Genomic DNA, 9,830 nt, shown 5'->3' with positions numbered 1-9,830 from the left:
CTGGAGGAGGGGGGAGGGGACCATGGGAGGGCACACCAGCCCCAAGGGCAGCAGGGACCATCTGGGCCCAGCATGCAGTCCCCACGTGCCATGCCAGGTCCTGCCACCAAGGGCCTTGCCCCATCAGGCGGCAGAAGGACCACAGGGCCGGCAGAACAACTGAAAGCACAATAAAAGTCTTGAAAGTACATCATTTTTTATGTATGAAAATAACCAACAAATAATGTCAGGAGAGATTCAGGGGGACAAAAATGTATGTACATTTTCTCCCTCACTGGAGATAAGAATCCAATAGCCCTATGACACATCAGAATTCAGGAAATGGAGGGTATTTAAGTTAGCCTACAGCATGCATTTCATTCCTTCTATACGGTACAATTATTTCGAGAAAGGGATAAAACATGGGATTGCTCAAGTATTAGTAATTTTTTTATGGAATGGCATTGCATTAATACACATATTTGGGAAATGTTTATAATGAGCCAGTCACAGGCAGGAGGTCAGTTTGGTCAATTCTGCAGCTAGAGAGATAACAGATGCTTCAGAAATTGGTTAATGAAGTATTTCTGGACAGCAGCATACATTCTTATAGTCAACATTTCATATAGACATACTTAACAAAACAACCATGTTGATAACTTTCAAATAATAAACATTTAATACATTAAGATTCATAATCTTGTATTATCCCGCTGATTAGAAATCATTCTTATTCCAATGGAACAGCACCTTTTACAATACTGCAGCTCCAAAGCAGGTGGAGAGACCAAGAGAGGCATCAATTACTGTTGCCATGGTAACTATGATGATTGCAGGCCAATAAAGAAGTAACTGCCAAAATCAGATTCGAGGGTAGGTTTTTTTTGCAAGACATTTTCAAGCTAAAGACCAGAAAATTTCATGTTGTTGTGATTTTCTACATTATAGTCATTTTTCTTTTGATAATGACATTCTAAATATTTCCTTCCTGATTTAGGCCCCCAATCCTGAAACTAAATTATATAGCAGGGTTCCTCATATCTTTGTACAGCTCCATTAGCCAGCAGACCTGATCAAGAGATCAACTTCAGAGGGCTGTGCATAGGTCAGAGATCTTTTCTAACAGAGCCAATTGGAGACCTAGGGCATGAGATAGAAAGCTTTTCATGACAGATATTTAATTGGCTTTGATACTGCCATCCCGAAGGGTCAAAGAATTTTAAAAATTATGAGTTAGGTCACTGGGAATTGTTAGATTTATTTTTTTTTTAATAACCTTCTGCTGTTTGATTTTTTTTTACTTCATATTTGAAAACATTTTCAAAACAATGAGAGCAAGAAATTGTCTTAAAAATAATAAAGCCAAGATTTTGACATGTTCACTTGACTCCAGGAACTGGACTCACAAAAAAAAAAACAAAGATGTGAGACTACCAAAAATTCTGTTTTTGAAAAGTCACATGCATTATACATAAAAAAAAAAAAATCTCACAATTAGAGCAGACACAAGGAAGTTATCCCCTTCATCCTGTGAAAAGAGCCATCTACCTGAACACCTGTCTTTGCAGATTAGGTATGTAACTGAAATCAGATGCTGGAAACATTTGTGAAACTCTTTTGCCTTGATACATGTTGGACCTAGTGGTTGGCTTTGTTTAAATATTAACTCATGTTATTTACAACAGGATTGAGAGAAGCAGCTTGATCTGAAAGAAACTCCTCATGAAAGCCACCTGTAAAGGACTACTGCCTAAGGAGAGGTTTTCATCAAATAATTAAAACAAAACCCTAGGCAACTTGATATATTTGGTTTCAATTGTGCTTACTCAGCTGTCTCTATGAAAAAAAGAAATCAGGTGAAAAAAGGGCAAACCACATCCACTTTTTTGGAGAATGTAATCTTTTTGTCACTTTGCTCCTGTTTGCATGCTGTTCTTAAGGATAAATCACACTCATGATAGGCACTGGAAAATAACGGCTGCTTAATGAATAGTTTTCTTCAAGGAATTCAAATCAGTCAATACTGTAGATTCTGAATCAGATTCAGCTCATCAGCCAGATCCCACAGCTGATGAATAAATATCTGTTACCATCCATTAGCATTTTTCTTTACTATTAGAACCTTCAAGCTATCCCACAGCAAAGCAAATCCATGTAAACAAGCCCACATGAAGGGCTGCAAATGGGTCACATTTTATAATTATTGTTTGCAATATATCCATCCATTTAGATTTACTGAGACCACTGGATATTACACAGAAAAGTATGATTTGGCAGATATCCAGCCATTGATCCATCCAGCATTCTTCCAACAATGGTTGATATGGGATTGCTCCAAAGTAGAACTATGTCCTTTATGTTAAACCAGGAGATATTTGGAGAACCTTCCCAAAAGAAAAAAAAGACAAAAAATAAAACTGACAAAATATGACCCTCTCTCTACCTCTTCACTTCACCACATAAAGCTGATGCATGGTTGTTGCTGTAGCCTTGGAGGTGTTATAACTTTAATATACCAGGCAAGAAAGATGTTTGAGAAATGGCTTGAGGGAGAGCTTGAAGTTAATTTGAATGAATAATCTAGACACTTGTATGAAACCAGACTAGACCTGCCCACCTTCAGGATTGGTCAACCCATTCTGTGTATATAACGGAGAAGTCACATGAAGAGTTCGGGGTTAGGTGAACTACTGTAGGCTAGTAATAACCCTACACTTGACAGGATATCAATGTAGCAGAAGTTGCAAAGAGAAAACCTCCTTATAAGCCTCCACATATTGTGGCCTTTGGTTTAGCAACAGTCTGGGAACCATGCATGCCTAATGACTGTATAATCCTGGTTCAGCATTGGCCATAACAAGTGTCACAATAAGATACCTGATGTATGCAGTATAGCTGTGTGTTTGTGATTCCAAACCATCATTAACTGTACTGTTTAAATAAAGTTCAACTGAACCCAAACTATTAAAAATTTACTTTGAAGGTGTAGATTTTTTTCCTGAAAATTCTAAGAAATGAAAAAAAATCTGAATGATAAATTATTAAAATTTTTACTCTTATATGAAAAATTGACAAACATATTAACATTTTTGGGCACTGATAGATTGGGGTGGAGGAGAGAAAGCTCTTTAGCAGGAGCAGCAGCACATTAGTTTGATCCAGCTCCACAACATCTGTATAGACCAGGCACTTCAGCTGGGTTTTTTGGCACTTTTATCTAAAGTTGATTGAATGACCTATTAGATAAAAGCACCAAAAAAGCACCACTGAAATGCCCAATCTATACAGATGTTGGAAAAGCTGGGTGCAGCTAAAGCGCTTCCTCTTCTGGGCATGTGCTGGGCCCAGGACAGCAGCACACCAAGTTTAAAGTAAAACCTTGTTTTGTTTTGTTTTCCCTCTCCGCAAACAGCCTTTGTATCCTTGCATTTTAACAGAAGTTTTTTTCTATCACTGAAAATCCGGTATAGTTATATCCATATTATCATTAGGGCATAATAAAACAGAATATAGCAGAATATGCCATGCTCCAGCCTTAACCCCTCACCACCACAATCTCAGCCTGTCTTTGATCCACATCTCACACATTCAAGAGCACTGAAACAGCCCAGTAGTTCTTGCCTTTCAGACTCAGAGCACTCACCCCTCTTGAGACCCAAGGCACCCCTTAGAAAACATCAGCTCTTAGTTTTCACTCATTTTCTATGGAAGAATAATTGAACAAATTTTCTGTTGCAAAGAACTCAGAAACACCACAGCAGGTCAGAATGTTTTTAACACTCCAGATTCCTATTTGAAATCTCTGGGTTTATCTTATAAATCATGTTTACATACCTAAGAGGGCTAATGTTGCATAGCACCCTGCAGAAGACTTGAAAGTGTTTTGCAGCACCCTGGCTGAGAATCCCAGGCCTATACCAACAGACTGAACTAGCATTTCATTGTTTTTGTTTGATAGGCAAGGATTTTTGTGGGAGATATCTTTTATTGAACCAACTGCATGGTTGGGATAAAATTAGATAAGCTTTTAAATGCAAGATTTTCTTCATCGGGTCTTTTGTATTGTGGTTTTATTCCTTATTCAGGAATTTTGCAGCACAAAAGTACCAGAAAGAAACCCTGCCACCAGTTAAAGGCTATTAGACTTTAACTAATGAAAAGGGCAAAGCCTCAATCCCCCCCACCCCAATGATATAATCATGATATAGTTATCATATCCCTTAAAGTCCACATGGCCACTAGTCATCTTGTGTACCCTATATGGCTAACCTGATGCTTCTATAAGGTTCACCGTGAGAAAGGGTAATTTGAGGGCAATTTAAAAAGGCACACTGCCTCCTAAGTTTCTCATGGCTAGAGAAGTAAAAAACATATCAATTTCTAAAATACTGCAGGACATGGAGAGAAGAGGGGCTCTGTGAAGTCCATGTGCAGTCCTGAGAGCAGAATTCTGATAGCAGTCAAGCATATAGATGCATACATACGTACAGAAGTAAGGGATGAGGTTTTATGTTAAGAAATGTGTCTCTCATGAAGGGGGGAGTTTGGGCTCTCTAGTGTGTAAAAACAGTGTTCAGAAGGGCACTTAGGGCCAGATGTCCAAAGTATTTAAGTACTAAAAGATGTAGCTAAAAGCCTAATGGGATTTTAAGCAACACCTAACCTGCTTATGCAATTTTGCAAATCCCACAATATGCCTATTTGTTTCTCTACATGCTCAAATATTTTTATAATATATTCCCTAGTAAATATGGACAAAATTCATGCCTGTACAGATGATCGGCATGAAGTCAGTTCCTATCTAAGACTTACTAGAAGAATAGTGCTCGTTAGGATTATTTTTTTGTATTAAACAGAGTTTGGTCAGAAAATGCCTGGTATTAAAACTAAAAGATGTTTCATGAAATGTCTTGAGTTTAGCAGACTTAATTAAACAAATTTCTAATCAGAAGCCTGAATTTTCAAGGTTGATAGCTCTGGGTGAACCAGGCATGCAGGTGACCCCAGAGCTTCCTGGATCTGCAGTTCAAGAACTCACCTGCCAGATTTGCAGCAAGGAATATAGAAACCCTGAGAACTCTACCTTTGTTTATGGCAGCACAAAGGTCAAGCAAACAGAAACCCCTTGTCACACCACAAAGGCCCCAAATCGTAATAGTTTCTGCTGCTTTATCGCAGCAGAGGTCTGTTTGCTTTATTGTGTGTGAGAGCTGGCAGCCTGGAGCTGCTTGCACTCTGCATCCACCCTGGGCAGGTGCTCCCATGGCTTGAGAGGCTCAATCCTGCATGTCCCAGGAGTTCCTGAGCACACTCAGGCCCCTCAAGCCCCCAGGGTGCTTGCCTGGCTTTCCCCACCTACAGAAACTCTAAGGTGCATCTCTAAGTGGGAGACCCCAACCTTCCCTGCTTACAGAGATGTGCTTTGGAGATTCCCTGGGTTCTTTACTTAGAGTTGCATTCTGGGCAATTTCCAAGGTATGTCTCTAAATGGGGAAAGGTGGGCTTCTCTGCTTACAGAGGCATGGCACTGGAGATTGCCCAGGGCTTATTTCTGCAGGTGGGAAACTTCAGCTTTCCACTTTTACAGAAACATCTCCTAGGGAATATGAGGTATGACTCTGTAAGCAGGGGACACATTTTCCACTGTTCCACAGGTTTGGGCCCCTTTCCAATGCAGGACAATCATGACTGGTTCACCCAATGAAGTGCATCAGCTTATCTGCTTCATTTAGTGACATCTGTTTATACCCTAATTTGAATCATAGCTCTCAGGCTTCCAAGTTCCTGTCATGGAATTAGAGACTGGAAAACCTGGATCCTCTCAGGGGATTGAAGCTTTAAATCTGTAAGCCAAGAGCTCCTTGAGTCAAAGCAGCCCAGATGGTGGGTCTGTCCTAGAGATGCAAACTTTGAGAGTTCTGGAATGTGCCAACTGAAATTGACAGTATTTTCAGTTTCATTGATGATTAATAGAATGCCAGATTCAATCAGCAGGTGATGAGGAATATATTTTACTTCAAGAACAGTATGTGTTTTTGTTTCCAGAAAATGAAGCTTTTTGGTAATTTCTTGTCCATCCCCAGAAAATTGAAAAAGAAAGATTGTGTCAAGTACAGCCATTCTTCCTCACATTCACCTAATTTAGTCTAATAAATCTGTACTTGGCCCATCCTTAAATAATAGACCATCATGGAATCCCAGTGCCTGTAGATACAAGCCAAACGGTTGCAGCTGAACATCTGAGGCATATTAGACCATAACATTTTAAAAAGTGAAAACTCACATTCAGCTTCACTGTTGTTAAAGCCTGTATACAGAAATTAAAGGAGGGAGGCTTCATTTTGAATTGGACTAAAACAAAATGTTGATGTATCAAATTACCCGTGCACTGAAAATCCCAAGTTTCAGCCAGCTGTGGTTATAGTAATTTATGCTGTGACTTTCACCCTATTAACCCTTTGCAATATTTTGTACAAGACCTACTCAGAATACTTCCTAGAATTATTTACTATGGTACAATTTTAAAAAATCTACACGGAACAGGTGATTGTGGAAAATAATTTTGGATTGAGTGATCAAAGGCTGATTCTGTTCAGTCTGAATGACATGACAGACAAAAATAGATCTACAACTAGGATTTTAGACACAGAAGATAAAACTTCAAGGAGCTAAGTTATGGAACTAGATTTAGAAGTTAAAGGATTCAAAAAACAGAAGAATGAGTACTATCAGAAGTCCCATCCCAAGTAAGAGTCAAAAATGGTTGGGAAAGGATCCAGACCTATTTGGATGGACACGAGAGTGAGTGAGAGAGAGCGGGAGAGATGTTAGCCCACCTTTTGGGTACAAAATGCCCTTCCCTCATGCCTGGAAAAGAAGCAGACACAGCTTCAAATAAATAATATATACAACAACGAAATGTATATACAAGACAATGGAATAATATATAAGACAAAAGTTTATCTTTAAATGGAAACAGCCTGCTTACATTAATAGAGGAGCAAAGAAACAGTAACAGGAGTCACTTCAAAGTATCACCAAAATATGACCAAAAAATTCCTTGCTACTCATATATTTCATGGGCCATCATGACTAAAAATAACACACTAACCCTAATGCAACATATGTGGATAATACAATGAAAATAGTGCAAATCTTAATTGTGTGGGATCTTCTGAGGAAACTGTAAACAAACAGCAAAAGGAACTTTGGTTCTATAAATAAAAAAAAAAAAAGGATGAGAAGTAGGACCATTTTAATCTGAAGAAGGGTTATAAAATTAGAGACAATGGAAGTGAAGATAATGGTAGGAATCCAAAATGAGAATGAGGATACAGTAATGGAAAGCTGCATCTACAGAGGAAGCAAAACTCAGATTGCTTACTGTGATTAAATCAGTGGGCCTGGATAAGCTCCATCCTAGACTATTGAAAGAACTGGTACATGAAATATAAACTCCCGTAGCATCAATCTTGAATCTGTGGATAATTTGTGATTGGAGAATTGCAAACATAATGCCTACATGGAAGGGGGTGGAAGGGAGTGAAAGGAGTAACTCCATGTTAGTTCAGCAGTTTGACTTCAGTATTTTGCAAGAAGGAGAGAATTGTTAATGATATGTAAACAGAAAATAGAACAATACCTCATGGAATCATCCATAGAAGGAACAAATGACTTTCTGATATAACTGACTCCTCAGATAAGTCCAATATCTATCTGAGTTTATCTATCTAGATTAAATCAAAACAACTGATAATGTTCCACACAAAAAATTATATGACGATTATTAGAGAAAATGGGGATAAATGCTATCGTTGTAAAATGGATAAGGAATTGGCTAAAGGGGAAGCTACAATGTGTTCTGTCTAAAGGTGACTTAAACTGGAAATAGGTTGCTCCTTATGGGCACTTTTACACGTGCTCTGAACCATTCGGATTAGAACGTGTTGCAGCAGACTTGTTAAACTTTGATTAATCGAGTCTGTTGGAGCATGGTCTGGCATGCTGCAGTATCTCATGTATTCAGGATCCCTATGCTTCAAAAAGGCCATGGGGACACTAACTACAGCTTGGTTAAACAAGTTTTCATTAAAGCATCCCCACCGCCATTTTGAAATACGGGACACTGAATACACAAGATGCTGTGGGCTTTTTAATAAGACTGGCTCCTAAGAGCAACTCTAATTAAAATATCCCCGCCCCAGGGGGACACAAGAGGAGGCCCCGGAGCACCCCCCACAGCAGGACCTGAGGCAGGGCTGACCTGCCCAAAGAAAGAAATGAAAAGCCCCCCAAAAAGGGCACACTTACCATTTCTAGGGGAAGTGGAGCCGTGCTGACAAGAGCCACCAGTGCGGTTCATCAGCCACTTTTATTACTGGCTGAGAATGGCGCCAGCAGATGACATCATCAAAAACCACCTCCCAGCTGATTTAAAAGCTGCCAGTGGATAAATGGAAGCAGGGGCAGCAACGCTGGAGCCAGAAGGTGAAGCTCCTCCCTGGGCTGCCCATCGGCAGTGTGGGCAGCTCAGCAGAGGGCCAGACAGGGACCCACAGGAAGGGTCCCGGATCCATTAAAACAAGTACCCACCCAGCTTGGCAGGGCAGCCAGGCCAAGAAGGATGGTGTCGAGGGATCCCAAGGACCACAGATGCCAGATCTGTGAGTAGGGTGGGCCAAGGCCCATACCCTGACTATTCCTTTCTTCTCTTTTCTTTTATTTGTTATTTCAGAGGGCACACAGAGCCCGGACCATGGAATGAATCTCCAGGTGACCCCAGATCAAGAAGGAGAGCCGAGGCAGCACAGCGAACCGTGACACCTCAGAGGGAGAGCAGACACAGAGACAATAACGGTTCCAGATCCTGCAGTCAACTGGGGTAAAGGAGCATCAAGGGATGGGCAAGGAGAGAAGGCAGCAGGTGAGAACATCAAAGGGAAAGGCCTGCAACCCATCATCTGGCTGTCCTGAGGGCTGAAGAATGGCTGCAGTGTAGGGGAGGTGGAGCCCCAAGAACACCCGTAAAGGGCAGCACTCGATCTGCGGGAATCCACGAGGAAGAGCTCTACCACTGCAGAAAAGAAGATCAAGTCATGGCAAGAGAGTGCTGGGACCTCCCTCAGGGGTGAACGCAACCCAACACACAGGTCCCGGGGACACAGTCCACAGCTGTCCCACATTCCCAGCCCACCGTCCTCTGCCCTCCCTGGTTTTCCTCACTCCCAAGACACAGCCCTTCCAGCCCAATGGATGCCCCTCACTCCTGACCCACAGTCCCCAGCTGCCCCTACCCCACCCAGTCCTGCACAGACTCACAGGATGGTTATCTGTAGGGAAACAGCAGGGACAGCCTCCAGCATGATGTACATGCAGCTCACCTCATGCAGAACCACAGGCAGTGGCTGGAGCACCACACACTACCCCGTGTTGTTAGCTGGGGCTTGGGGGCTGGGGCTATGGCATGGTGGGAAGGGCCAGTGCCATGCTTCACAGCAGCAGCATGAAGCAGAGTGCAACTCTGGCCCAGTCATTATGTGGGCAGCAGGATAAGGGTGAGGGGTTCCAGGCCCAAACCAGAGTGCAGTGCAGTGGTTGCGGCAGCTCTGGCTCATATGGGCAGCAGCAAAGTGAGTCCAGCCCTGGTGTGGACTGGAGGGGGAAGGAGCCTGGCCACAGATTCCCCCCAGGCAGCATCTGCAGGCTGCCCCGCCTCTGACAGAATGAGCATCCTCTGGAATAGTAGTGCAGAAGCAGGGGCACTTTCTGGATTAGTAGTGGGTAGAAGATATATATATATATATATATATATATATATATATATATATATATAGAAGGCCGGAGAATGTTAT

At 41.6% G+C, this 9,830-nt stretch overlaps 1 protein-coding gene across 1 annotated transcript in view; it reads right to left on the bottom strand.

Moving 5' to 3' along the window:
* MYO16 (myosin XVI) overlaps nucleotides 1-9,830 on the bottom strand; it is a 581,111-nt gene that overhangs the window by 476,600 nt on the left and 94,681 nt on the right. The window lies entirely within an intron of this gene.

Source organism: Gavialis gangeticus, unplaced genomic scaffold (assembly GCF_001723915.1).
Source record: "Gavialis gangeticus isolate Ggan-Ray unplaced genomic scaffold, GavGan_comp1, whole genome shotgun sequence".
In the NCBI taxonomy this organism is placed as follows: Eukaryota; Metazoa; Chordata; order Crocodylia; family Gavialidae; genus Gavialis; species Gavialis gangeticus.
Note: the sequence above shows the minus strand (reverse complement) of the source record. Positions and strands in the feature narration are given on the sequence as shown.